The sequence below is a fragment of the Macaca mulatta genome, chromosome 9 (genome assembly GCF_049350105.2).
Source record: "Macaca mulatta isolate MMU2019108-1 chromosome 9, T2T-MMU8v2.0, whole genome shotgun sequence".
Classification (NCBI taxonomy): Eukaryota; Metazoa; Chordata; class Mammalia; order Primates; family Cercopithecidae; genus Macaca; species Macaca mulatta.
Genome location: NC_133414.1, coordinates 86,396,481 through 86,424,280, shown reverse-complemented (window position 1 = coordinate 86,424,280; position 27,800 = coordinate 86,396,481). Strand labels below are relative to the sequence as shown.

Below are 27,800 nucleotides of genomic sequence, written 5' to 3'. Positions count from 1 at the left end.
TATAGACTTTAAAAATAAACATACAATTCAAAAAGACTTGCTATCAAACAACTGGCTAAGCAAAGTACGAAACAAATACGACAAAAAGGTTGTAATATCTGTAATAATATAAAGAAAGCTCGTAACAAATATAAAAAACACAAAACCCTAATAAGTACTAAAGAATAACAATTCACTAAAAATACAAACTGCTCATAAACATGATAAAAAATTCACCCTATTAAAGGAATGCAAATTGAAATAACGAAATATTTTTAAATATCCAATTAGCAGAGAAAGAGTAACATTCAATGCTGCGTCCCCTTAGGATGTAAAACTCCTCCTGTTTTGGCCAAACATTTGTGTTTCAAAACAAGATAAACTGAAAAATAAATAAATAATGCTTACAAGGGTGTGATGAGTGAGATAAAAACACCCCAACACTGACTGAGGACAATGGCAGTCAGTACAACCTTCAGACAATTTGTGAAGAGTGTCAGGAGACAGATTTTTGTGGCTTTCAAGTTCATACCCTATGATTATTAATTCTACTACTATGAATATAAATTTTAAAAAATCAGATATGCAGAGAAAGGCTTACAATGGTATTTATCCCAGTTACTTATAATGTTCCCTAAAACTGGAAACTATAATGCCAAACATTAAGGAAATGGGTCATTGTAAGATTAAATATTATGCAGCCATTAAAAATGATCTTAAATTACTACTCATAAAGGAGAAATGTAGAGGATAGATGTTAAGGAAAAAAGCAGGATCTACAATTTTAATGCAGTCTTAGCTAAAACTATGTTTAAAATAAAGCAGATATTTTGTACTCTACTAATTTGCCAAATTCATTTATTAGTTCTAATAGGCTTTGTTGTGAAGTCTTTATGGTTTTCTAAGTATAAGATTATATCATCTGTGAACGGGCATAATTTTACTTCTTTCTTTCCAATTTAAATGCTTTTTGTCTTTTTCTGGTCTAATTTCTGGACTATAACTTTAAATATTATGTTGAATGGACATGGTAAGAGCAGGGATTCCTTGTCTTATTCTTGATCTTAGAGGAAAAGCTTTCAGTCTGTCACCATTGACAAGGATACTACCTAAGCAACAGGATATGAAATCAACACATAAAAATCGTTTTTTTTTGTTTGTTTGTTTTTGTTTTTTTTTTTGAGGCAAGGTCTTGGTTTGTCACTCAGGCTGGAATGCACTGGTGCAATCACAGCTCACTGCAACCTTGAATTCCTGGGCTCAAGGGATCCTCCCACCTCAGCTCCCCAAGTAGCTAGGACTACAGGCTCACGTCCGGCTAGTTTCTATATAACAATAATGAATACTTTGAAAATGAAATTAACATATAATTCCATTTGCAAGAGCATCAAAAAAGAATAAATTACCTAGGAGATGAAATAAACAAAACTATAAAACATAACTGAACAAAATTAAATAAAACATAAACAAGTAAAAAGACACCCCTGTTCAAAGACTAGAAGACTTAATATTTATATGTGCGTGTGTGTGTGTTTGTGTGTAGTTTTAGAGACAGGGTCTCACTCTGTCACCCAGGCTTGAGTGCAATGACACAATCATGGCTCACTGTAGCCATGAACTCCTGGGCTCATGTGATCCTTCAGTCTTAGCCTCTCAAGTAGCTGAGACTATAGGCGTGGGCCATCACACTCAGCTTATTTTACTTTATTTTATTTTTTTTTGCAGAGAAGGGGTCTCGCTGCATTGTTCAGCCTGGTCTTGAGCTCCCGGCCTCAAGCAATCCTCTCGCCTTAGCCTCCCAAAGAGCTGGGACTACATGTGTAAGCCCACAGCACCCAGCCCTTAATATTAAGATGTCTAACACCCAAATCCATCTACAGATTCAATTCAATCCCTATCAAAATCCAAGTGACCATTTTCTGGAGAAAAAGAAAAATCTCTCCTGAAGTTCATAGGGAATCTCAAGGGACCCTGAATAATCAAAACTATCCTGAAAAAGAAGAAAGTTGATGAGAAAACATTTCCTGATTTCACAATGTACTACAAATCAACAGTAACCAAAACAGTAAGCTGGTATCAGCATAAGAACAACCTACAGACCAATGGAATGGAATAGAAAGCCCAGAAACAAACCCTTGCATATATGGTCAAAATATTTTCTATAAGGCAAGACCATTCAGTGGGGCAAAGGCAGTCTTTCCAACTAATGGTGCTGGAAAAAGTGGACACATCTACATGTAAAAAAAAGTTGGACCCTTACATGATATTCCAAACTCAAAATCAATTAATTCACCCAAATTTGTGATCTAAAACTATACAACTTTTAGAAGAAAACATAAGGGGAAAAGCTTCATGACATGGATTTGGCAATATTTTTTGAATATAACAACAAAGGCATAAGCAACAAATGGAAACAGACAAGTTGAGCTTCATCAAAACTTAAAAGTTTTGTGCAGCAAGGGCCACTGCTAACACACTAAAAAGGCAACCTGTAAAATGAGAGAAAATGTTACCAAATCATGTATCTAAAAAGGGACTAATATCAAGAATACATAGAGAAATCCTAAAACTCAACAACAAAAAAAAGATCCAATTCAAAAACAGGCAAAGAACTTTATGAATAGATATTTCTCAAAAGACACACAAATGGCCAATTAGCACATGAAAAGATGCTCAACATCACATTAAGCATTAGAGAAATATAAAACAAAATCACAATGAGATGCCATTTCACACCTACTGAGAAAGTAAATACCAAAAAAAAATGAAAGTAAATGTTGGTGAGGATGTAAAGAAATGAACCCTTATACAATGCTGGTAGAAATGAAAAATGGTGCAGTCACTTGGAAAACTGTATGAAAGTGCCTCAAAAAATTAAAAGTGCAATTACCATCTGATACAGCAATTCTTCTTCAGGGTATATACCCAAATAGTTGAACACAGAGGCTTGGACAGATATTTATACAGCCATGTTCATACCAGTATTATTCCCTATAGCCAAAAGGTGGAAGCGACACAACTGTCCATTAACAGGCAAATGGATTAAAAGAACATGGTGTATAAACAGAATGGAATGTTATTTTGCAATAAAAAGGAAGAAAATTCTGACACACGGTATAATATGCATGAACCCTGAAGACATTGTCAGTGAAATGAGCCAGTTACAAAAGGATAAATACTGTATAATTACATTCATATGAGATACTCAGAGACCGAAAGTAGAATGGTGGTTGCTAGCAAGATCGGGGAATAAGGAACTGCTCTTTAATGAGTACAGTTTCAGTTTTGCAAGATGGAAAAAGTTCTGTGTTTGGATGACAACAGTGGTAACACACAACGCGAATGTACTTACTACCAATGAACTGTGTACTCAAAAACAGTTAAAATGGCAAGTTTTATGTTAAGTCTATTTTACCACAATTAAAATTTTTTATTAAAAAATTCAGCAGAAGGCTGGGCATGGTGGCTCATGCCTATAATCCCAGCACTTTCAGAGGCTGAGGCAGGTAGATCACAAGGTCAGGAGTTCCAGACCAGCCTGACCAATATGATGAAACCTCATCTCTACTAAAAATACAAAAGTTAGCCAGGCATGATGGCAGGCACCTGTAGTCCCAGCTACTTGAGAGGCTGAGGCAGGAGAATTGCTTGAACCCGGGAGCTGGAGGTTGCAGTGAGCCAAGATTGCGCCACTGTACTCCAGCCTGAGCGACAGAGCAAGGCTCCATCTCAAAAAAAAAAAAAAAAAAAAAAAAAAAATTTAGCTAGGCATAGTGGCACACATCTGTAGTCCTAGCTACTGGTGAGAGGACTTTTTTTTGAGCCCAGGAGTTCAAGGCTGCAGTGAGCTGTGATCACAACACCGCACTCCAGCCTGTGTGAAAGTGAGACCCTGTCTAAATAAAATAAAATAAATAGTATGGGGAAAAAAAAGGAACCAGAGCAATATGTTTCATAAGAAAATATATCAAAAATTATATATATATAATATATACAAGTTATCTCTTAGAACTAAAAATATAATTTTCTATTACTTTTATACCACAGTGTTTTTCAAATTTTTCATCTTTTTTTTTTTTTGTATATGATAAAGTTAAAAAGAAAAGGTTGGTGATTGTTTAAGTAGGTCTAATTTCAAGGCTAAGAGGTTTTCAACAGAAACAACTTTGTAAAATTATGACAAAATTATCATTAAACAGTATTTTCCAATAACAATTCTCTCTAAAATCAGTATTTTATGAATCAACAGAAATTCACCTCAATCTTAACTGCTTTTAAGAAAGGGCAAAGATTTTCTAAAGCTTTATTAATTTTTTAACTCTGATACCGATGTGTAGTTTTTCATATTAGTGATGCTACTGCTTCCTGCTTTTGAGAATTCTCATAAAAAATTCACCTATATGTCTAATTATTCATAATTACTCACAAATTTTATCCAGTTTTTGGGTTAAGGTCTATAAAATTAAGATCATGCCAGTAATGGTTTAAACTTTTTATATGAACAAGTCAACATACTCATTAATTATTTTTAAAAACCTACTATGGATAAAATTATCTTCTTTAGTTTGCTATGCAAAGTTTCCTATCGAAACTACAGGTCACAGACAGATATTATTTTCATCTTTCAATATCATATTTTGTTTTTAAAAATGCCACTGATTCCATTCACTCTACTCCCTCCCTTCCTATCCTTTTTAATCCTATATCTCCACTGACTTCTTAAAAAGGAATAATCAAACAGATCTATTAAATTTCTATTCTATATAGAAAAGCATCAGGATTAACTAAAATAGAAAATTTATATGCATTAAAATTATTAGCAAGCAGAAGCTATCCTTTTAAGTAGTTAATTTGTATGTTTAAAAATTTGAAAGGAACTACCCAAACTCATTAGTTATATCAAATACCTGCAATAATGTTTCAGCGGCTTTTAAAGTATTTCTTTGATAGTAACATAAGAAGAAAACTTTACAAATATTGCACATTTGTTACATGCTAGATGTTCTGCCAGAAAACAGAGATAACAATGGTTAAACAAATGTAGCTCTTTTTCTAATTTAATGACCTTGTTTACCTGCTGTTTTTCTTAAATAAAACTCTTCAAAGTACCAGCGAATTTACTGAAAACATATTTTCTTAAATGAAACATTTCCTGATAAGAAGTAATTTAATCCATTACCTAATAATTACACATTAAACATCTATCACCCACAATGATTTACTCATTAACAAACCAAGAAGAATTACTCGTTCTTAGATGTTTTAATACAAAGTATGTTCTATCTTCCACTTGACAAAGTTTCATTCAGCAAAGTTGTTCCACATGGCATACAGTCAGCTATCTCTCAGGTCCCTTTAATCCAATTTATATTTTAATTTGATAGAATAAACTTATTTGTGAACTACATAAGCTGACAGAATACTAACAAAGAGACAACTAAAGTTGTTTTAACAAAATGAAGGCAGTGTTTTAAAATCTCTGCCAGATTCGTCAGAGACTCTTCAAAAATATTAATTTATAAATCAGTAAGATGAATCTAAAGTTTTATTCAATTATTGGTCTTAAATTTTCATTTATTCTTTCTTTTATAAGACATGGAGTCTCACTCTGTCATCCAAGCTGGAGTGCAGCAGCGTGACAGTAACTCACATAGACTCGGATTCTTGGGCTCACGTGATCCTCCCACCTCAGCCTCCCAAGTAGCTGGGACCACAGGTATGTGCCACCACATCCGGCTAATTTTTTTTTTTTTTTTTTTGGTAGAGATGGGGTCTTGCTTTTTTGCCTAGGCTGATCTCCAACTCCTGGCTTCAAGCAATTGTCCTGCCTCAGCCTCTCAAAGTGCTAGTTTTACAGTCAGTCACCAAACCTGGCTTTTGTTTTGTTGTTGTTGTTGCTTTTCGTTTTTAACGAACAAATGAAAATGCTTAATGAAACAGGAATAGATCTTACCAATGCAGGCCACTGAATCTGTTTGCTCTTTGATCCCTGAGTCTGGCTAGGGTCATTCCTTTTGGCCCAGATTAAGTGGTATTCCACCAAGAAAGTTGAAAAATCTTCATAAACTTTAACCCACTCTCGTTTATCCCATTCAAGATCATCAAATTCCACATACACCTATGAAAACAAAAAAAATTCAATTAGCAAAACAGAAGAGTGGTATATCCTTTTTCACTAATACATAATAACTGTACGTATTTATGGGGTACATATGATATCGTGATACATGCACACAATGTGTAATGATCAAATCAGGATAATCAGAATATCCATCACCTCAAATATTTATCATTTGTGTTAGAAACATTTCAAATCCTCTTCTAGCTATTTTGAAAAATACAATAAATTATTGCTAACTATAGTTACCATACTGTGCTACTGAACACTAGCACTTACTCCTTCTAATTGTAGGAAGCAGAAAGGGGAACTCTAGTACGCTGTTGGTGGGAATGTAAATTAGTACCTCCAGTATGAAAAACAGTATGGAGGTTCCTCAAAAAACTAAAAGTACATCTACCATAGGATCTGGTAATTCACTACTGGGCAAATGTCCAAAAGAAAGGAACGTATATTGAAGAGATAGTTGCACATCAGTGTTTACTGTAACACTATTCATAAAGCCACGATAATGGAATCAACCTAAGTATCTATCAACATATGAATGGGTAAAGAAAATGTGGCATATATACACAATAGAATACAATTAGGCCATAAAAAAGAATGAAATCTTGTCATTTGCAGAAGTATGAATAGAACTGGAGGTGATTATGTTTTATGAAATAAACCAGGTACAGAAGACAGACATCACATGTTCACGCTCATATGTGGGAGTCAAAAACGTGGATCTTGACCCAGCATGGTGGCTCATGCCTGTAATCCCAGCACTTTGGGAGGCAGAGATGGGAGGATCACTTGAGCCCAAGACTTCAAGACCAGCCTTGGCAACATAATGAGACCCTGACTCTAACAAAAGAGAAAAGTAAAAAACTTAGCTGGACATGGTGGCACATGCCTGTAGTCCCAGTTACTCAGGAAGCTAAGACAGGAGGATCTCTTGAGCCCAGGAATTTGAGGCTACAGTGAGCTGTGATAGCTACAGTGAGCTATGATCACATCACTGCACTGAAGCCCAGATAACAGAGTGAGACCCTGTCATTTAAAAAACAAATAAAAAGTGGATCTCATGGAGGCAGAGGGTAGAACGATGGTTATCAGAGATTAGGATGGGTGATGGGGGGAGAAGAAAAGAGGTTGCAATATTTCAAAATATGAGCCATGAACTTGAATTAGAAAGGACATTAACAAATTTATTCTTTAAACTTAACATTTTTCATAAAATCATCATTTAACTTCCCTTAATCAGATTATACCCCTTACTTATGACAGGGAGATAAACCATAACTGTATCAACAAAAGCAATTTACAGAGTGTTGATCAGTAAAGATTAGTCCATTACCTTCTAAATGGACACTAAATAATGATTTCTATACTGATGACTCTAGAAGGAGAGGTTAGAAAATGTTTTTAAAGAGTAAATAGCCAGACGCGATGGCTCACGCCTGTAATCCCAACACTTTGGGAAGCTGAGGCGGGTGGATCACCTGAGGTCAGGAGTTGGAGACCATCCTGGCCACACGGTGAAACACCATCTTCTACCAAAAATACAAAAATTAGCTGGGCGTGGTGGCGGGCACCTGTAGTCCCAGCTAACTCAGGAGGCTGAGGCAGGAGAATGGCTTGAATCCAGGAGGCGGAGGTTGCAGCAAGCCAAGATTAGGCCACTGCACTCCAGCCTGGGTGGTAACAGCAAAACTCCGTCTCAAAAAAATAAACACAAAAAGAGTAAATGGTAGATATTTCAGATTTTGCAAACCAGATGGTTTCTGTCATAATTATGTATTGTCTCTGTCACTGAGACCACCATAGACAATACGTAAACAATTGAGCTTGACTTTATTCTAATAAAACATTACTTACAAAGGTAGTCAATGGTACAAAGATGGCTCAACATGACATTCAATTAATGTAATATACCACATTAGCAGAATAAAGGAAAAAAAATCATCTTTAACGATGCAGAAAAAGCATCTGACCAAATTCCATGGCTTTTCATGATTAAAAACACTCAACAAACTAGGAACAGAAGGAAAGTATCTAAATATAAAAAGGTCTATATGAAAAACCCACTGCTAACATCATACACAACAGTAAAAAATCAAAAGCATTTCCTCTAAGATGGGAACAAGACAAGGATGTTGTAATTTGGAAAACTGAAACTGACTCTATACTCATAGGTCATTCAATCATTCAAACCTTCCCTCCCCTACTTTCATTCTTCTGCATTCATTCCCTAAGATTATCTGTTCATAGAGCTGTCTTCTCAACTTAATCATAAGATATGCTGGAAGCAGTCTTCTCAATACTTATATTTTTATACTAATTCTGCCACCCATCTTCTGCTCCCTTACACCTGAAAAGTTTCCATTTCCACTTATTTGAATCACGGTTGCTCCTTTGGCCCAGCTCAAGTTCTTCCATGATATTTACGTCCCCCAACTTCAACTCCAATTTCTACTTTGAATTTCAGCTTTGAATTTCTACTGCAATTATTTTTTTTACAGCTTACACTGTATTAGTATATAAGCAAACACTGTCCAATATTTTAAGTGTAATAAAAGTATCTTTAAATTATGCATGTAAACTCACTTAAGGTAGAACTGTTCTTTCATTTATTTTTAGTGCCCATTACAATGCTGCATACATATAAAATATTTAATTAACATTGAAAATCCCCTGACTCTTGGACTCAATCATAGTCTTTTAAAAATAAAAGCAACCTGGTAAAAGGTAAGTTTGATTTGGTGATGTTTATACTGCTGCCCACTAGGAAGCCTGTATTTAAAAAAAAAAAAAAAAAAAAAAGAAGAAGCTTATCTGTTAGAATATCCATTAAAGATATACATTAAAGCTTATCTATTAGAATGGGGAAAGAGAAATGCACTGGTCAAGGACTTAACATCTTTTTCTAGTTAACTATCCATACCAAGTCAGGGAATAAATCCAAGTCAAGGAAGAAGCCAACAAAACAGTTGGCTACTTCAAATAAAACCCATCCTTAAGCGGTTGAGCTGAGGTCCAGCTGATCTTACACAAAGGTTTCAAATTATACCAAATTTCTCCACTACCTGAAATCTGTTCTGTTATTTAAACACTAAATTTTGGTATAAGAGCTCTGGGAAACCCTAGAAAACTGAAGCAGAGACAATTCTCAGGAAAACCTGCACGCTAATTTTGCTTTTCCTTCATGTACAATGATACAGTAATCCTGACAAAATATTTTAGTTAAAAATCTGAAGAGTCAAGAAGTTCGTTGACATTTTCCTAAACTGAAGATATAAATCAATGTAAATTCTTCCAAATGCAAAGTCCTAAAAAGTTTTCAGCATGAAGTGTATTTTCCAAATCCAGTTTATATTGCATAAACAGTGCTACTAGCAGTTTTCAGAACTTGCTAGGGACATTGGGGACAAAAAGACACTAAATATTGTGTCTCTTCCCCTTTGTTGTATAGTCAACTCATCTTCAGATATGAGATTATCAAAAACAGTGAAGGGTTTGGAATTTAATTACATACAGACAGAAAACTAAACACACACACACACAGACACACACACCCCTCTGTTACTGTTTAACGGATTCTGACAGAAAACGTAAGACTCCTGGGACTTCACAACTTAAAGCAAAACCAGCAATTAGAGTATCATCATGATGCCTATGCCAGCTTCTCATGACTGTTAAGCCCCATGGGAAGGACGCAAAGGGTCCAGAATGGAAACCTGAGTACATAGTGAGTTATATTACAGAAGAGGAGGGAGTGGAATTCACCACTTAAGACAGTTAAGTGGAGGGGAGTCTGCTCTTTGATTAGGGGAGGTTATTATTTAATTCCTCACAGCTGGCTGCTCACTGCACACACAACTTTGAGAAACGGTCCAGGTTAAGACCAGTTAGTCTTGCATTCTTGGCACATCCAGCACGAAAGTGCTGAGACACGCAGTCCCCACAGTGGATTGCCTATACCAACACAGGTAAGATTTTTTATCAGGCTGGACTAAGAACTAATCTACCCTTACTGTGCATGACTGTGTATGTGGGGTGAGGGATGGTGGTGGAGTAGTTTGTTTCCATTAGTTTACCAACTTCCAGTTTATACATTTTTAGTTAATTACACAGTATCTTATATTAACTCCTTCCTCATTCCCGTGTTGGGTTCTTCTGTCTGCTTAATTCCCTGTCTTATTAACTAAAGGGTCCTTGAGGGCAAGAATTAGTATGCTTTTGGCAATGGCTCACACCTGTAATCCCAGCACTTTAGGAAACCAAGGTGGGAGGATCACTTGAGGTCAGGAGTTCGAGGCCAGCCTGGCCAACATGGTGAAACCCCACTGCTACTGAAAATACAAAAAAAAATTAGGGCATGGTGGCACGCCTGTAATCCCAGCTACTTAGGAGGCTGAGGCAGGAGAATTGCTTGAACCCAGGTGGCGGAGACTGCAGTGAGCCAAGATCATACCATTGCACTCCAGCCTGAGCAACAGCACAAGACTCCATCTCAAAAAAAAAAAGGGGGGGGGGGAGGGAGTGGGGGCTGGGCACGGTGGCTCACACCTGTAATCTCAGCATTTTGGGAGGCCAGGGTCAGGGGATCACGAGGTCAGGAGATCGAGACCAGCCTGGACAACATGGTGAAACCCCATCTCTACTAACAATACAAAAAAATTAGCTGAGCGTGGTGGAAGGCGCCTGTAATCCCAGCTACTCCAGAGGCTGAGGCAGGAGAATTGCTTAAACCTAGGAAACGGAGGTTGCAGTAAGCCGAGACTGGGCCACTGCACTCCAGCCTAGGCAACACAGCGAGACTCCGTCTCAAAAAAAAAAAAAGGAATTAGTCTGCCTTTACCTTTTTTGCACCTCTAGTAACTGGCAGGTGTTGCAACAAACTAAAGCCTACAATACAGTTTTAGAATCATCAGCACTGAGCAAAACACATCACAATTACAATTAAATGACTAATTTGCAAAAACCAAAAATTTTAAATACAGCTGTTGTATTTTCTAATATATCACTGTGCTCATAATTATCTAGAAAAAAAGAACATTTCATTCAGTAAGTATTTCTAACTGCACATCAGAGCCAATCATGAACACCGGGAGTTCAGGGGAAAAAAGATCATTCACATATACACACACACGTGTGCGTGTGTGTCTATGTGTGTATGAAGTTAACAGCTGTGGGTACTGATGATTATTATAAGAATTCAGATGATGTGAGGAAAAAGTCAAGCAAAATAATCCACTAAACATAATTACTTCAAAAAAAAACAAAAATAATTATTTTGTAGTGGACACTGTTGTTAAATACTTAGCCAAATATGTGAGAATAATTCTAAGCTCTGGTCTCTAGGTAGTATAATACATGTTTTCTACAACAGATGTCAACATGCACAAACTGGCAGTTTTGTCTCAGTATAATACTAAGCATTAAAACAAGAGCCATCAGCTGGGCATAGTGGCTCATGCCTGTAATCCCAGCACTTTGGGAGGCTGAGGCAGGAGAACTGCTTGAGCTCAGCAGTTCAAAACCAGCCTAGGTGACAGAGTGAGACCCTGTCTCAAAAACAAAAGAAAAAAAAAGAGCCATCAGACTGTCAGAGCAACCATTTGCAAGAAGAAAAATTAACGGTCACGCAATTCCATTTCTACTATTTTACAAATTTAAATTAATCTAACCCTTGAACTCCTTTTTTTTTTTTTTTTTTTTTTTTTTTTTTAAAGATGGAGTCTCGCTCTCTCACCCAGGCTGGAGTGCAGTGGGGCAATCTCGGCTCACTGCAAACTCCGCCTACCGGGGTTCACGTCATTCTCCTGCCTCAGCCTCCTGGGTAGCTGAGATTACAGGCACCCGCCACCACGCCCGGCTAATTTTTTGTATTTTTAGTAGAGACGGGGTTTCACCTTGTTAGCCAGGATGGTCTCGATCTCCTGACCTCGTGATCCACCTGCCTCGGCCTCCCAAAGTGCTGGGATTACAATCATGAGCCACCGCGCCCGGCCCCTTGAACTCCTTAAACATTATTATTAGTTATAAGAAGAATGCTTCCTTTTCTTCTACATAGCTTGATTGCTTCAAAGTAGAAAATGGATTCTGGTTACTTGGTTTGGAGACCTGTATTATTAAACTTACAATATCAACATAAGAATATAAGAACTAAGAATTATTTTAGTCTAAATTATAATTCTAGTTCTGCCCCTTTTTAATTTTAGAACTTCTAAATAATCCACAATCTTTATCTGCAATGTTACATTTGTAGGAAAAAATATATTCTTTCACATGTTTACTTGGATATATACAGTAAAAATACTAGCTATATAAAAGTTCAAAGATGATGTTTCAGATTAGTACTATGGAACACTCTACATGCATATCTCAGAGGTATTGCAAGTTCAGTTCCAGACTACTGCAATAAAGCAAATGAGTATCAAAATAAAGTAAGTCACATGAATTTTTTGGTTTTCCAATGAGGGTCTGGTTCCTGACCAACACAAAAGAAACCAAGTATTATAATAAAGTCAGTCACATATATTTGTTGATTTCCCACTGCATATAAGATTATATTTATAATATATTAAATATACAATAGCATTATAACTAAAAAACAATTTAGATGACTGCAGTACCTCCTGCCTGTAATCCCACCACTTTGGGAGGCTGAGGTGGGAGGAACACGTAAACTCAGGAGTTCAAGACCAGCTTAGGCAACATAGTAAGACCTTGTCTCTACAAAAAATGAAAAAATTAGCCAGGCATGGTGGCATGTGCCTATGGTCCCAGATACTCAGGAGGCTAAAATGGGAGGGTTGCTTCAGCCAAGGAGGTTGAGGCTGCAGTGAGCCATGATCACACCACCACATTCCAGCCTAGGTGACACAGCAAGACCCAGTCTCAAAGAATAAAAATCAAAAACAATTTACACACTTTAACTTAAAAATGTTCTTATTGCTAAAAAAAACAGTAACAATCATCTGAGTCTTCAGAGAGTTGTAGTATCTTTTTGCTGATAAAGAGCCTTGCCTCAATGCTTTTGTGCCTGCTGACTGCTCAGGGTGGTGGTAGCTGAAGGTGGGGTGCTTGTGACAATTTCTTAAAATAAGACAACAAAAGTTTGCCACATCTATTAATTCTTCCTTTCATGAAAGATTTCCCTAGGGCATGCAATATTGTTGGCCATTTTACCCACAGCTGAACCTCTTTTGAAACTGGAGTCAATCCTCTCACAAGCTGAGGCTGCATTATCACCAAAGGTTAAGTAGTATTCAGTTGTATCGCAAAAAACCATGTTCTTTGTGCATCCATAAGAAACAATGCCTCATCTATTCAAGTTCAACCATGAGATTACAACAGTTCTCTCACATCTTCAAGCTCTAGTTTTGACTAGAAATCTCTTGATATATCTACGACATCTGCAATGACTTCCCCCTTGAAAGTCTTAAAACACCTCAATGTTGACATTTTGACCTCCTACCATGAACCATGAACATTCTTAATGGCATCTAGAATACTGAATCCTTTCCAAAAGGTTTTCAATTTACTTTGCTCGGATCCATCAGAGGAATCACTATCTCTGGCAGTTATAGCTTTACAAAATGTATTCCTTAAATAGTAAGATTTGAAAATCAAAATTATTCCTTGATCCATGGGCTGCAGAGTGAAACTTGTACTAGCAGGCATGAAAACACTAATCTTCTTCAGAGCTCTTGGGTGACCAGATGCATTGCCAACGAGCAGCAGTGCTTTGAAAGGAATCTTTTTCTCTGAGTAGTACATCTCAACACTGGGCTTAAAATATTTAGAAAAACCTCCTATAAACAGATGTGCTGTCATCCAGGCTTTGTTGTTCCATTTACAGAGCACCTGCAGAGTAGATTTAAAAATAATTCTTAAGGGCCCTAGGAATTTTGGAATGGTCAATGAGCAATGACTTCAACAAAAAGTCACCAGTTACTTTAGTTCCTAACAAGAGAGTCAGCCTGTCCATAAGGCTTCTCCATATCAGCAATACCAATGTCTCACTTTCTAATCATCCCTGTGTTTACCGGAGTAGCACTTTTAATTTCCCTCAAAAGTTGCTGCTTGGCAATAACAACTTGACTAACTGTGTGGTGCTACAGGCCTAGCTTTGTGCTCTGTCTTGACAAGCGCCTTCCTCACTAAGCTTAATCATTTCTAGCTTTCTGATTTCAAGTTAGAGATGTGTGACTATTCCTTTCACTTGAAAACATTTTAGGCAACTATAGGATTATTAATTGGATTAATTTCAATATTATTGTGTCTGGAGGAATAGGGAGGTCCCGAAGTCCAAGAAGAGCGAAAGAAACAGGCGAATGGCTGGTTAGTGGAGCAGTCAGAACACACACCATGTTCTGGATTAAGTTTGCCTTCTTATACTGGTGTGGCTTCTGGTGCCCCAAAACAATTACAATACTAACATTAAAGATCACTGATGACACATCACCATAAGAGATATAATAGTAATAATAATAAAAGTTTGAAATATTGCGATAATTAAAATGTAAGAGACATGAAAATATTTTTCCACATGCAGTTGGAAAAATGAAACTGACAGACTTAATAGATGCAAAGTTGTCACAAATGCCACACCTTCCCTGCCCCCGCCCCTGGTTTTTTGTTTTTTTTTTTTTTTTTTTTTTTTTTTTAAATAAGAGATGGGATCTTGTTCTATCACCCAGGCTGGAGTATAGTGGTAAGATCATAGCTCCCTGTAGCCTCCAATTCCTAGGCTCAAGCAATTTTCCCACCATAGCCTCCCAAGGTGGGAAGTACAGGTGCATGTTACCATGACCCAGCTAATGTTTCCTTTTTAAATTTATTTTAGACATGGGGTCTTGCTATATTGCTCAGGCTGGTCTCAAACTCCTGGCCTCAAGCAATCCTCTCACTACAACCTCCTGAGTAACTGGGATTACAGGTACATGCCATTTCACCTATCATAAAACCTCAAATTTGTTTAAAAAAATTCAGCATCTGCTAAGCGCAATAAAGCAAACTATGATAAAAAATGTATATATACTTACATATAGGTTTGTATAACCCAGGATACTCCAGATCCTGATTTGAACAGTGTATTTTAAGATAATAAAAAGTAGAAAAAAATGAAGAAGAAATATAACAAAAATGTTCAGAGTATATATGGTGAAAACTACAATACACCAAACACAGAAACTTGTCTTAAATAGATAACACTATGTTCACAAATGGAAAGATTCACTACTGTAAAGAATAAATTCTCTCTGGATGCAGGATGACCCTAAAAAATGTGAGTAAGTTGCTGAGCATTGCTGCTCATTGACAATGCATCTGGTCAACCAAGAGCTCTGAAGGAGATTAACGTTTTCATGCCTGCTAGTACAAGTTTCACTCTGCAGCCCATGGATCAAGGAATAATTTTGATTTTCAAGTCTTACTATTTAAGAAATACATTTTGTAAAGCTATAGCTGCCAGATAGTGATTCCTCTGATGGATCTGAGCAAAGTAAACTGAAAACCTTTTGGAAAGGATTCAGTATTTTGAACTTACTCGAAAAGAGTAAGTTCTCTCCCAAATCAACAGTCCTGAAGGAAAACACAAGGTATCAGCCAGACCCAACCCTCCCTAGCAGTGGGGTAACTATGCATTTTGATATGCCCTAAATACAAACTTCACAGACCCCAGTGTCTGTACTGTGGGCTATTGCTGCCACGGTCAACACCCTAGCAAAGTGCACCTGCCCAGCTATCAGCTGCCTGCCTACAGCTGCTCCAACAGAAAGCAACCCACCTACCCCAGTAGCAGGGCTGCAACATGATGGCTGGAGCCCTCACCTGACCATTCCACTGGTAGTCTGGGGATCATGCCACCCCTGTTGACCACAGCCAGTGCCTGCACAATCAGGGAACCTGAGGACAGGTCTGCTCATCCAAGCTCAGCCCCCTCCAGTATGTAAGCACACAGCTTAGGGTCTGGAGATTACTCTGCTTAGTCTACCACCATTGGTACCTGAGCACTTTTTCCACGGACCAGGGTCCATTCAACTGACCACTATCATCAAAGCTGACACCCACCCACATGTGGCCACCTGCAGGCCTGGAGACTGATTTGGCCAGCCTGTCACAACCACCGCCAACACCAAAATGAAATGCTTGGGTTCCAGGGGCTTGTCTTGCCATGGCTACTGACATCAACTATGCCACGCCTACTGCCCAGGGCCCAATAACCTGCCCACCCATCCACCCCACTACTGCCATTCCTGGTACCCGAGCAAGCTGCCTGGAAGCCCAAGAATCAACCTGAGCAGACCCACTAACTCTGGTGTCAGCATATGCCACACTGAAGTCCCAAAACAGACATGATCTTCTCACTACTACCACCAAAGGAGCCCAAAGTGGCCCACGTGGCAACCCATTCCCTAATAAAATTTCACCACAACTTCCATTAAGAACCACCCACTAAACCACTGAAGAAATCAGACAACACTGATTCTGTTTAATGCCTAAAAAAATCATATGGAGTCTACACTACTGCATATATTCACAATCAAAGCAAAAGTGATCCACTCAACCAACACCACAGATACATCTCTAGGAAAAATTCCTCCCCTATGAAAGGAAATTCCAACGACTGGAAGAAGTCACTGTCATACCTGATGCATAGATATCAATGTAGAAATAAAAGAAACATGAAAAAGCAAGAAAATGTGAATCTATGATAATAAATTCAAAGCACTGAATTTCAAAGGAACACAATAATCCTCCAACAACAGATTCCAATCAACAAGAAATTTGTAAAATCTTGGAATTGAAAATACTGATACTAAAGAAGATATAACAGAATACTAAAAAATAACACAAAGAAAAGAAAAACAATTCAGGATATGAATGGAAAAAATTCACCAAAGAGACAGCATAAAAAAAGGATGAAACACAAATTCGGGACCTGATGTATTCACTGAATGAAACAAAATGCATTCAAAACTACAATAGACTAGATCAAATAGAAGAAAAAAATCTCAGAACTTGACAGACCTTTTGAAATAACCCAGTCAGAAGAAAAAAGAAAAACAATTTTTTTTTTGGAGATGGAGTCTCACTCTGTCGCCCAGGCTGGAGTGCAGCGGCGCAATCTCAGCTCACTGCAAGCTATGCCATTCTCCTGCCTCAGCCTCCTGAGTAGCTGGGACTACAGGTGCCCACCACTGCGCCCGGCTAATTTTTTGTATTTTTAGTAGAGACGGGGTTTCACCGTGTTAGCCAGGATGGTCTCGATCTCCTGACCTTGTGATCTGCCCGTCTCGCCCTCCCAAAGTGCTGGGATTACAGGCATGAGCTACCGTGCCTGGCCAAAAAAAGCAAATTTTAATTTTCTTAAAGAACGAGCAAATCCTCATGACATATAGGACATCATAAAGCTACCAAATTTTCAAATTTTTTGTGTTTGAGGAGGCAACAAGAAAATTTGAAGAGCTAGAAAGTCTGTTTAACAAAATAACAGATGAAAACTTCACAAGGCTAGCAAAAAGTTTAGATACCCAGATAAAGCACAAAGATCCCAAAGGTATACAATTCAAAAATATCTTTTTTTTTTTTTTTTTTTTTTTTTTTTTGAGACGGAGTCTCGCTCTGTCGCCCAGGCTGGAGTGCAGTGGCGCTATCTCGGCTCACTGCAAGCTCCGCCTCCCGGGTTTACGCCATTCTCCTGCCTCAGCCTCCCGAGTAGCTGGGACTACAGGCGCCCGCCACCTCGCCTGGCTAATTTTTTTGTATTTTTAGTAGAGACGGGGTTTCATTGTGTTAGCCAGGATGGTCTCGATCTCCTGACCTCGTGATCCGCCCGTCTCGGCCTCCCAAAAGTGCTGGGATTACAAGCTTGAGCCACCGCGCCCGGCCTCAAAAATATCTTTTCCAGAGCACCTTACAGTAAAAATGTCACTAAGTCAAAGACAAAGAGAGAATTCTTTAAAAAGCAAGACATAACTATCTAGTCACTTATTAATGAACCCCCATTAGACTAAGAGCAGTTTCTCTGCACGATCCTTACAGGGCAGAAGACAATGGGATAACAGATTCAAAAAGTTGAAGGAGGAAAAAAAAAAAGCCAAAAATATTATACTAAGCAAGGTTATCCTTCATAAATGAAGGGGAAATAAAGTCTTTCTCAAACAAGTAAAAGTAAGAAAATTCATCATCACTAGACCAAATCTACAAGAAATGCTTAAAGGAGTCTGATACTGGGAAAATAAAGAATGGTACCTATCATCATGAAAACACACAGAATATAAACCCCAGTGGTAGAGCAAATACAAACAAGGAAGAGAAAAGCCTCAAACGATACCACTACAGAAAACCACCAAACCACAATGTTAACAAGGAGAGAAAGGAACAATGAATACACAAAACAACCAGAAATTAAGTAATAAAATAACAGGAATAAGCCCTCACATGTTAATAATAATCTTGATTGTAAACAGATTAAAGTGTCATATAAAAGATACAGACAAGTTGAAATGACTTAAAATAATGGCACAACTATATGCTGCCCTCAAGAAACTCATCTCTCCTATAAAGGTGTATATAGACTGAAAGTAAAGGAATACAAAAGACATTTCATGCAAATAGAAACCAACAGTGGGGAGAAGTAGCTACAATTAAACAGTCAAAAGCAGTTTTAAAAAGAGACAAGGTAATTATATAATGATAAAAGAGATTGATTCAGCAAGAAAATACAACAACTCTAAACATATGTGCACCAAACAGCAGAGGACCCAGATGTATACAGCAAATATTATTAGACCTCAATGGAGACCAGGTGTGGTGGCTTACACCTGTAATCCCAGCACTTTGGGAGGCCAAGGTGGGCAGATCACCTGAGGTCAGGAGATCAAGACAAGCCTGGCCAACATGGTGAAATCCTGTCTCTACTAAAAATAGAAAAATTAGCCAAGGCGGGTGACACGCCTGTAATCCCAGCTACTCAGGAGGCTGAGGCAGGAGAATTGCTTGAACCTGGAAGGCAGAGGTTGCAGTGAGCTGAGATCACGCGAATACACTCCAGCCTGGGTGACAGAGTGAGACCCTGTCTCAAAAAATAAAATAAAATAAAATAAAATAAAATAAAATAAAAAGATCTAAATGGAGAGAAAGAGTACAATAATAACTGGGGTTTGCAACAACTCACTCTCAGCATTAGGCAGATCATCTAGTCATCTAGACAGAATTTTGTTTTTGTTTGTTTTTTTTCAAAAACTGACTGCATGCTAACAGACAGAAAATTAGCAAAGAAACATTAGATTTAAACTGCACATTAGACCAAATGGACCTAACAAACATTTATAGATCATTTCATCTCACAGCTAAAGAACACACATTCTTCTCACCAGCAAATGGAAGATTCTCCAGGATAGACCATATGTTTGGACAGAAATCAAGTCTCAACAAATTTTTAAAAATCAGAATTGTATCAAATCTCTCAGACCACAATGAAATATAACTAGAAATCAACAAAGAGTAACTCTGGAATGTGTACAAACACATGGAAGCGAACAATATGCTCCAAAATGACCACTGGGTCAAGAAAGAAATTAAGGATGGAATCAAATGTAGCTTTACGATAAATAAAAATCAAATCAAAACATACCAAAACCTAGAGAATATCAAAAAAGTAGTGCTAAAAGGAAAGTTCGTAATTAATAAACACCTATATCCAAAAAGTAACAGAATTTCAAATAAACTGTCAAACAATACATCCCATAGAAACAGAAAAGAACAAAGCAAACTCAAAATTAATAGAAGGAAATAAGATCAAGAAGAAACAAATGCCAACAGATACTAACAAAATAATACAAAGGATCAATGAAATGAAAAAGTTTGAAGCGATAAACAAAATTGTTTGTTGAGACTAAACAACAACAAAAAAGAGGATATCCAAATAAACTCAGAAATGAAAAAAGAGAAATTACGACTAATACCACAGAAACACAAAAGATCATCAGAGACTATTACGAACAACTATACAAAAATGAACTGGAAAACCTTGAAGAAATGGATAAATTCCTAGACACATACAACTATCAAGATTGAATCAGGAAGAAACAGAAAATCTAAACAAACTAAAAGCGAGTAATGAGGTAAAATTAGTAGTAAAAATCTCCCAAAAAAGAAGAGTTCAGGATCAGATGGCTCCACTGCAGAACTCTATCAAACTTTGAAAGAGCTAACACCACTTCTCCTCAAACTAGTCCAAAAAATTGAAGAGGAGGGTATTCTTCCTAATTCATTCTAAGAGGCCAGCATTATATTACCCTAATACCAAAACCAGACAAAAATGCCGTAACAACAAAAAAATAAAACTACAGGCCAATATATCTGATGAACATACATACAAAAATTCTCATCAAAATAGAAAACCAAATTCAATAGCAAATCAAAAACATCATAATCAAGTGAAATTTTTCCCAGGGATGGAAGGGTGGTTCAACATAAGTAAATCAAGAGTCATGAAACATCACATCAATAAAATGAAGGACAAGAACCATATGATCATCTTAAAAGTCACAGAAAAAGTATTTGATAAAATTCAACATCCCATCATAATAAAACCTCTTAACATTCTAAGCACAGAAGAAAAACACCTCAACATAATAAAGGCCATTTGTGACAAACAATAGCTAGCATAACACTGGATGGGGAAAACTGACAGCCTTTCCTCTAAGAACTGGAACAAAACAACAAAGCCGCCACTCTCTTCACTCCTATCCAACATAATACTGGAAGGCCTAGCCAGAGCAATCAGGCAAAATAAGGAAATAAAGGCATCCAAATTGGAAAAGAAGAAGTCAATGTGTCCCTCTGAGAATAATGTGACTGTATATCTAGGAAAACCTAAAGATTCCACCAAAAAACTCATAGAACTGATCAATTCAGTAAAGTTGCAAGATAAAAAAATCAACAAGCAAAAATCAGCAGCATTTCTATATACCAATAATGCAATAGCTGAGAAACATATCAAGAAGGTGGCCGGGCACGGGGACTCACGCCTGTAATCCCAGCACTTTGGGAGGCCGAGGCAGGTGGATCACAAGGTCAGGAGATTGAGATCATCCTGGCTAACACGGTGAAACCCCGTCTCTACTAAAAACAAAAAATTAGCCAAGCATGGTGGCAGGCGCCTGCAGTCTCAGCCACTCAGGAGGCTGAGGCAGGAGAATGGTGTGAACCCGGGAGGCTCAGCTTGCAGTGAACCGAGATCGTGCCACTGCACTCCAGCCTGGGCGACACAGTGAGACTCCACCTCAACAACAACAACAACAACAACAAAGGAATTCCATTTACAATACCTACAGAAAAAACACCCAGGAATAAATGTACCCCAAAAGGGGAAAGATATCTACAATGAAAACTACAAAACAGATGAATGAAACTGAAGACGCAAATGGAAAGACATTCCATGCTCACAAGAATTAACATCATTAAAACGATCATATTGTCCAAAGCAACATAAAGATTCAATGCAATCCTTATCAAAACACCAACATCATTTTTCACAGAAATAGAGAAAACAATCCTAACATTCCTATGGAAGTAAAAAAGAGCCTAAGGAGCCAAAGCAATCCTGAGCAAAAAGAACAAACCTGAAGGAATCACACTACATTACCCGACTTTAAAACATATTACAAGCCTACAGTGGCCAAAACAGGATGGTACTGGCTAAATTAAAATCATGTACTAACCAGGCTTTAAACCAAAAGTAAAAGTTGCTAACAGTGTAACATGTATTTAAAACCACTGATTTCTTTCACTGTCATAATTTCCTCAGTTATAATTATGCAAACACGGTCTCATTTAGAGCCAATAGATTTTTCACTAAGGTAACATAAGACCCAAAACTATAAAACTACTAGAAGAAAATAAAGGGAGAACACTTTAGGACACAGATTTATGCAAAGACTTTATGGCTAAGACCTGAAAATCCAGAGGCAATACAAATAATGATAAATGCGACTATATTAAACTGCACAGTTCCACACAGCAAAGGGAACAATTAACAGAATGAAGAGACAACCTGTTGAATGGAAGAAAGTATTTGCAAGCTACTCATCCCACAAGTGACTAACATTCAGAATAAATGAGAAACTCAAAATTTTTTTAAAAAAATCCCATTAAAAAGTGGGCAAAAGGCTGGGTGCAGTGGCTCATGCCTATAATCCCTGCACTTTGGGAGGCCAAGGTGGGAGAATCACAAGGTCAAGAGATCAAGACCATCCTGGCCAACATGGTGAAACTCCATCTCTACTAAAAATACAAATATTAGCCAGGCGTGATGGCATGCGCCTGTAATCCCAGCTACTCGGGAGGCTGAGGCAGGAGAACTGCTTGAACCCGGGAGGCAGAGGTTGCAGTGAGCCAAGATCGTGCCACTGCCCTCCAGCCTGGTGACAGAGCGAGACTTCGTCTCAAAAAAAAAAGGTGGCCAAAAAGTACATACACACACACGCACACACACACACGTGAGCGAAGGACATAAACAGACATTTCTCAAAAGACAACATACAAACAGCCAACACAGTATATGAAAAAAATGAGTCCAGGAGCAGCGGCCCATGCCTGTAATCCAAGCACTTCCAGAGGCCGAGTTAGGGAGATTGCTTGGGCCCAGGAGTTTGAGGTCAGCCTGGGCAACATGGCAAAACCCCGTCTCTACAAAAAAATACAAAAAATTAGCCACATGTGGTGGTGGACACCTGTAGACCCAGCTAATCAGGAGGCTGAGGTGGGAGAACCACTTGAGCCTGAAAAGATGAGGCTGAAGTGACCTGTGATCGCACCACTGCACTCCAGCCTGGGCAACAGAGTGAGATCCTGTCTCAAAAGTTAAAAAGAAAAAAAAAAATGCTCAACAACATGAATCATCAGGGAAATGTATATATCTAAACCACAACGAGCTCTCACTCCAGTTAGAAAGGCTATTATTAAAAAGACAAAAAATTAAAGATGCTGGTGAGGACGTGGAGAAAAGGGAACTCTCATATACTGTTGATGGGAATACAAATTAAGTACAGTCATTAGGAAAAACAGTATGGGAACTTCTGAAAACACTAAAAGTATAACTACCATATGGTTTATCAATCTCACTACTGGGTATTTATCCAAAGGAAAATATATCAGCATATCAAAGGGATACCTGCACCCCCGTTTTATTGCAGCACTATTCACAATACCCAAGATATGGAATCAACCTAAGTATCCATCAACAGATGAATAGGTGAATAAAATGTAGAATATATACAAAATAAAATACCATCAAGATTTTTCTTCATCTATTCAACTATTGGTAGATGAATTGATAGAGAAATGTGGAATATACACACAAATTTTGTGTACCCTCTAAAATTTACATGGGAAGGAAAAGGAAATAGAATAGCTAAATAATTTTGAAGAAGAACAAAGAGTTGCACAGTTCACATTACCTGGTTTGAAGACTGCATATAAAGCTATAGTAAAGGTGCCACCCACAGTGGCTCATGCCTGTAATCCCAGCACTTTGGGAGACCAAGTAGGGCAGATCACCTGAGGTCAGCAGTTCGAGACCAGTCTGGCCAACATGGCAAAGAACCGTCTCCACTAAAAATACAAAATTAGCCGGGACTCGTAGCGTGCGCACCTGCAGTCCCAGCTACTTGGGAGGCTGATGAAGGACAATCGCTTGAACCCGGGAGGTGGAGGTTACGGTGAGCCGAGACTGCACTACTGCACTCCAGCCAGGGCGACTGAGTGAGACTCTGTCTCCAAAAAAAAAAAAAAAGTTACAGTAAAGGTATATGGCATCACAAAAAAAACTAGATACACAGATCAATGAGAGAATAAAGTCCAGAAACAGATCCAAATAGAACTGACAATTGAATTCTTTAAACAAATGTGCAAAGGTAATTCAAATAGGAATGGAGAGTCTCTTCAACAAATGATGCTTCAGTAACTGAACATCTGCAGGGAAAAAATAAATAAATTCAATCCACACTCATCATATACAAAAATTAGACTCAAATAAATCAGACTTAAATGCATAAGGTAAAAACTTTGTCCAAGAAAATATAATATTCATGACCTTGGATTAAGCAAAGAATTCTTAGAAATGAGATCAAAAGCACAATCCATAAAAGAAAAAATGTGGGCCAGGTGCGGTGGCTCATACCTGTAATCCCAGCACTTTGGGAGGCCAAGGCGGGTGGATCACCTGAGGTTGGGAGTTCGAGACCAGCCTGACCAACATGGAGAAACCCTGTGTCTACTAAAAATACGAAATTAGTTGGGCGTGGTGTCACATGCCTGTAATCCCAGCTACTTGGGAGGCTGAGGCGGGAGAACTGCCTGAACCTTGGAGGCGGAGGTTGCGGTGAGTGGAGATCATGCCATTGCACTCTAGTCTGGGCAACAAGAGTGAAACTCCGTCTCAAAAAAAAAAAAAAAAAGTCATGTTAGATGCCATCGAATTTGGAAATGTTTTACTCTGTGAAAATCAATGTTGAAAAAACGAAGACAAGCCACAGACTGTAAAGAAATATTTACAAATCATGTATTTCACAAAAGACTTGTATCAAGAATATATAAAACACTTTCAAAACTCAATAATAAAACTAATTCAAAAATATGGGCAAAAGATTTGAACGTGCACTTCACCAAAGAAGACATACAGGCAGCGAGTAAGTACATCAAAAGATATTCAAACTCATTAATAATTAGAGAAATACAAATAAAGACCACAATGAGATACCACTACACATTTGTTATAATGACTAAAATTTTTAAAACTGCCCAAAAGAATGGGAAGGATGCAAAGCAATTAACCCTGGATGCTGATGGGAATGCAAAATGATAAACTACTTAAGAAAAGTAATTCTATACTTAGATATTCACCCATGTCAAATAACCTATATTTACACAAAAACCTGTACATGCATGTTTAAAGCAGTTTTATTTTTAATAGACAAAAGCTGGAAAAAACCCAAATATCCCCAAAATGAAGTCGGACAAACAAACTGTAGCAGATAATATAATGAAATACTTCTCGGCAATAAACAGAAACAAACTATTGATATATGCAACAATAAAGATGAATTGCTAAAGTTTTAATATAATTTAAAGAAGCCTGACTCAAACCTATATACTATATAATTCTATTCATGAGACACCGAGGAAAAGACAAGAAAATCTAATGTTCAGAGTTGAGACAGAAAGACAGTTGAAGGTTTCACTACAAAGAAATGGTAGCAAAAGTAATTTTGCAGGGGAGTGATTGCACTGTTCCATGTCTTAATTGTGGTAATGTTACATGACTGCATTTGTCCTGATTTATAAACTGTTAAAAATAAGTAAATTTTACTCTAATTAAAAACAAATTAAATGTGTAAGTAGAGAATTTATATAAAAAAGTTAAAAAGTGGGAATGAGCATGCCACACCCTTCTCCCAAAGGCAATGATGATATATATACAGAGAGAGAGAGATTATACTATACATTCTAAATCTCACGTGCCTTTTATGTTAAAGGGTAGAAGAATGAGACAATAATCTCGAACAGAGGCTATATCCTAACACTCTGTGGGCCAAAAATTACTGCACTTATACCCCATTATCATGGCACAAATTGGTCCCCAGATCCTATTTCCTAAGAGATAAAAAAGAACAGTCTTGTTAGTTCTCTGACATATTCACCTCCACCTCTCCTTTTTTATTTTTTGCTTTAAAAAGGCAAATGTAGGAGTAAAAGTAGGGGTGAGAAAGCAGCTATAGAAATGCTGCCAACTTGAGATTAAAGACATGCGGTGTGCACACAACAAATCAGATCATATACAACGGGCAATGTAGTGAATCTGGTTGAAAGAGAAAGCATTAACAGAATAATATTCCCTAAATGAAACCGTGGTAAATCTTGGGTCCCAGAAAGTTCAGGCTATGGAATCTTATTTACAAGTTCAGAAGCACTGTGTTTCCAGGGAAATGTTAGAAAGGATATTTCTGTGTTTTAGAGAAGAGAAACTAGTAATACAATAGGCACGGAGCATTAGGTACGTCTTGTGATACACTTCCTTAGATTCAGCAAAAAAAAAAAAAAAAAAAAAAGTAAAAAATTTAAAAAAGGAAAGTAACAACTGGTATACAAACTACATCTCAGTTTCATATAAATTTTCATTTTTTATACCTTCATATCACAGCCACGTTCAAGAAGAACTGGCTTTTTTTTCTCTTGAGACAAGGTCTCACTCCCATTGTCTAGGCTGGAGTTAAGTGTCACAATCACATTTGAAGAAAGCTTTTCTAAGACTATTTATGTGTATATATTTTTTCAATAACACTCTGACAAATTAATGGATTAAATTTTTCCTATCAAACCCTATTAAGCAGTAATTGCTTTGATCTCTTCATTCTTACTGGATCCACTATAGTGCTTGCATTTAATAAATAATCACACTCTTTAAACAAAAGTAACTATTATTTATTGATCTGATCCTTTATTTTATTTTATTTCAATTTTATTTTATTTTATTTGAGACAGAGTTTTGCTCTTATTGCCCAGGCTGGAGTGTAATGGCGCGATATCGGCTCACTACAACCTCCACCTCCCAGGTTCAAGCTATTCTCCTGCCTCAGCTCTGGAGTAGCCAAGATTACAGGCATGTGTCACCACGCCCGGCTAATTTTGTATTTTCAGTAGAGACGGGGTTTCTCCATGTTGGCCAGGCTGGTCTCGAACTCCTGACCTTAGGTGATCTGCCCATCTCGGCCTCCCAAAGTGTTGGGATTACAGGTGTGAGCCACAGTACCTGGCCTATTTTATTTATTTTGATCTGATCTTTTTATTTATTTTATTTTTGAGACAGGATCTCACTCTGTCACCCAGGATGGAGTGCAGCGGCACAATCATGGTTCATTGCAGCCTCAAATTCCTGGGCTCACCAATCTTCCCACCTCAGCTGTCCAAGTAGGTGGGATACACTCAGGTGGGATACACTCATGTGCCACCACATCCAGGTAAGTTTTTTATTTTTTCTAGACAAAAAGTTCTACTATGTTGCCCAAGCTGGTCTTCAACTCTGGGGCTCAAGCAATCCTCCTGCCTTGGCCTCCCAAAATGTTGGGATTATACAGGCATGAGCCACAGTGCCTGGCTTGATCTTTTAATCAATGTTTCATCACCAGAAGAGAGTGAAAGCTGCAAATAATTAAAGCTGATAAATAATTATTCAGCTATTTAGTATCTTAATGACTAACTCTGGAATATGAAAATGCTATTTTGAAAATAATGTAATTGTTCTTTTTAAAATTTTTAACCTTTTGTTACAGAGACAGTAACAGCAGATTTCCAGGAACTCATCATTCAGCTTCAACAGTTCTCGACTCATGGCAAACTTTGTGTCAACTGAAAGAAGTATTAATTCTCTAAAACCATGCATTATTTAACAGGCAGTACTGAACTTTCCCACGTTGGGTTGTTTTGTTTTGTTTTTTCAGTGTGCTCAAGTTAAGATCCAAATAAGGTCTACATATTGCAACTGTTTGACATGACTTTTTTTTTTTCTTGCTTCCCCAGGTCACCTAACCATACATGACTCTTTAAATCTATTATTTATAGGTTCCTCTTTCTTTTTTCCCCCTTGGCTAAAGAAATAAAGTCATTTGTCCCATACAGCCTTCAATTACCTGTATTTTACTATTTT

The 27,800-nt window shown here is 37.6% G+C and overlaps 1 protein-coding gene across 8 annotated transcripts in view; it reads right to left on the bottom strand.

Moving 5' to 3' along the window:
• Positions 1 to 27,800, bottom strand: part of JMJD1C (jumonji domain containing 1C) — a 364,460-nt gene that overhangs the window by 216,173 nt on the left and 120,487 nt on the right. For all 8 annotated transcript variants that reach the window (XM_077946708.1, XM_077946709.1, XM_077946710.1 and 5 more), the window contains one exon: positions 5,933 to 6,097. The gene's annotated coding sequence lies outside the window, so the exon portion shown is untranslated. The remainder of the gene's footprint in view (positions 1 to 5,932; positions 6,098 to 27,800) is intronic.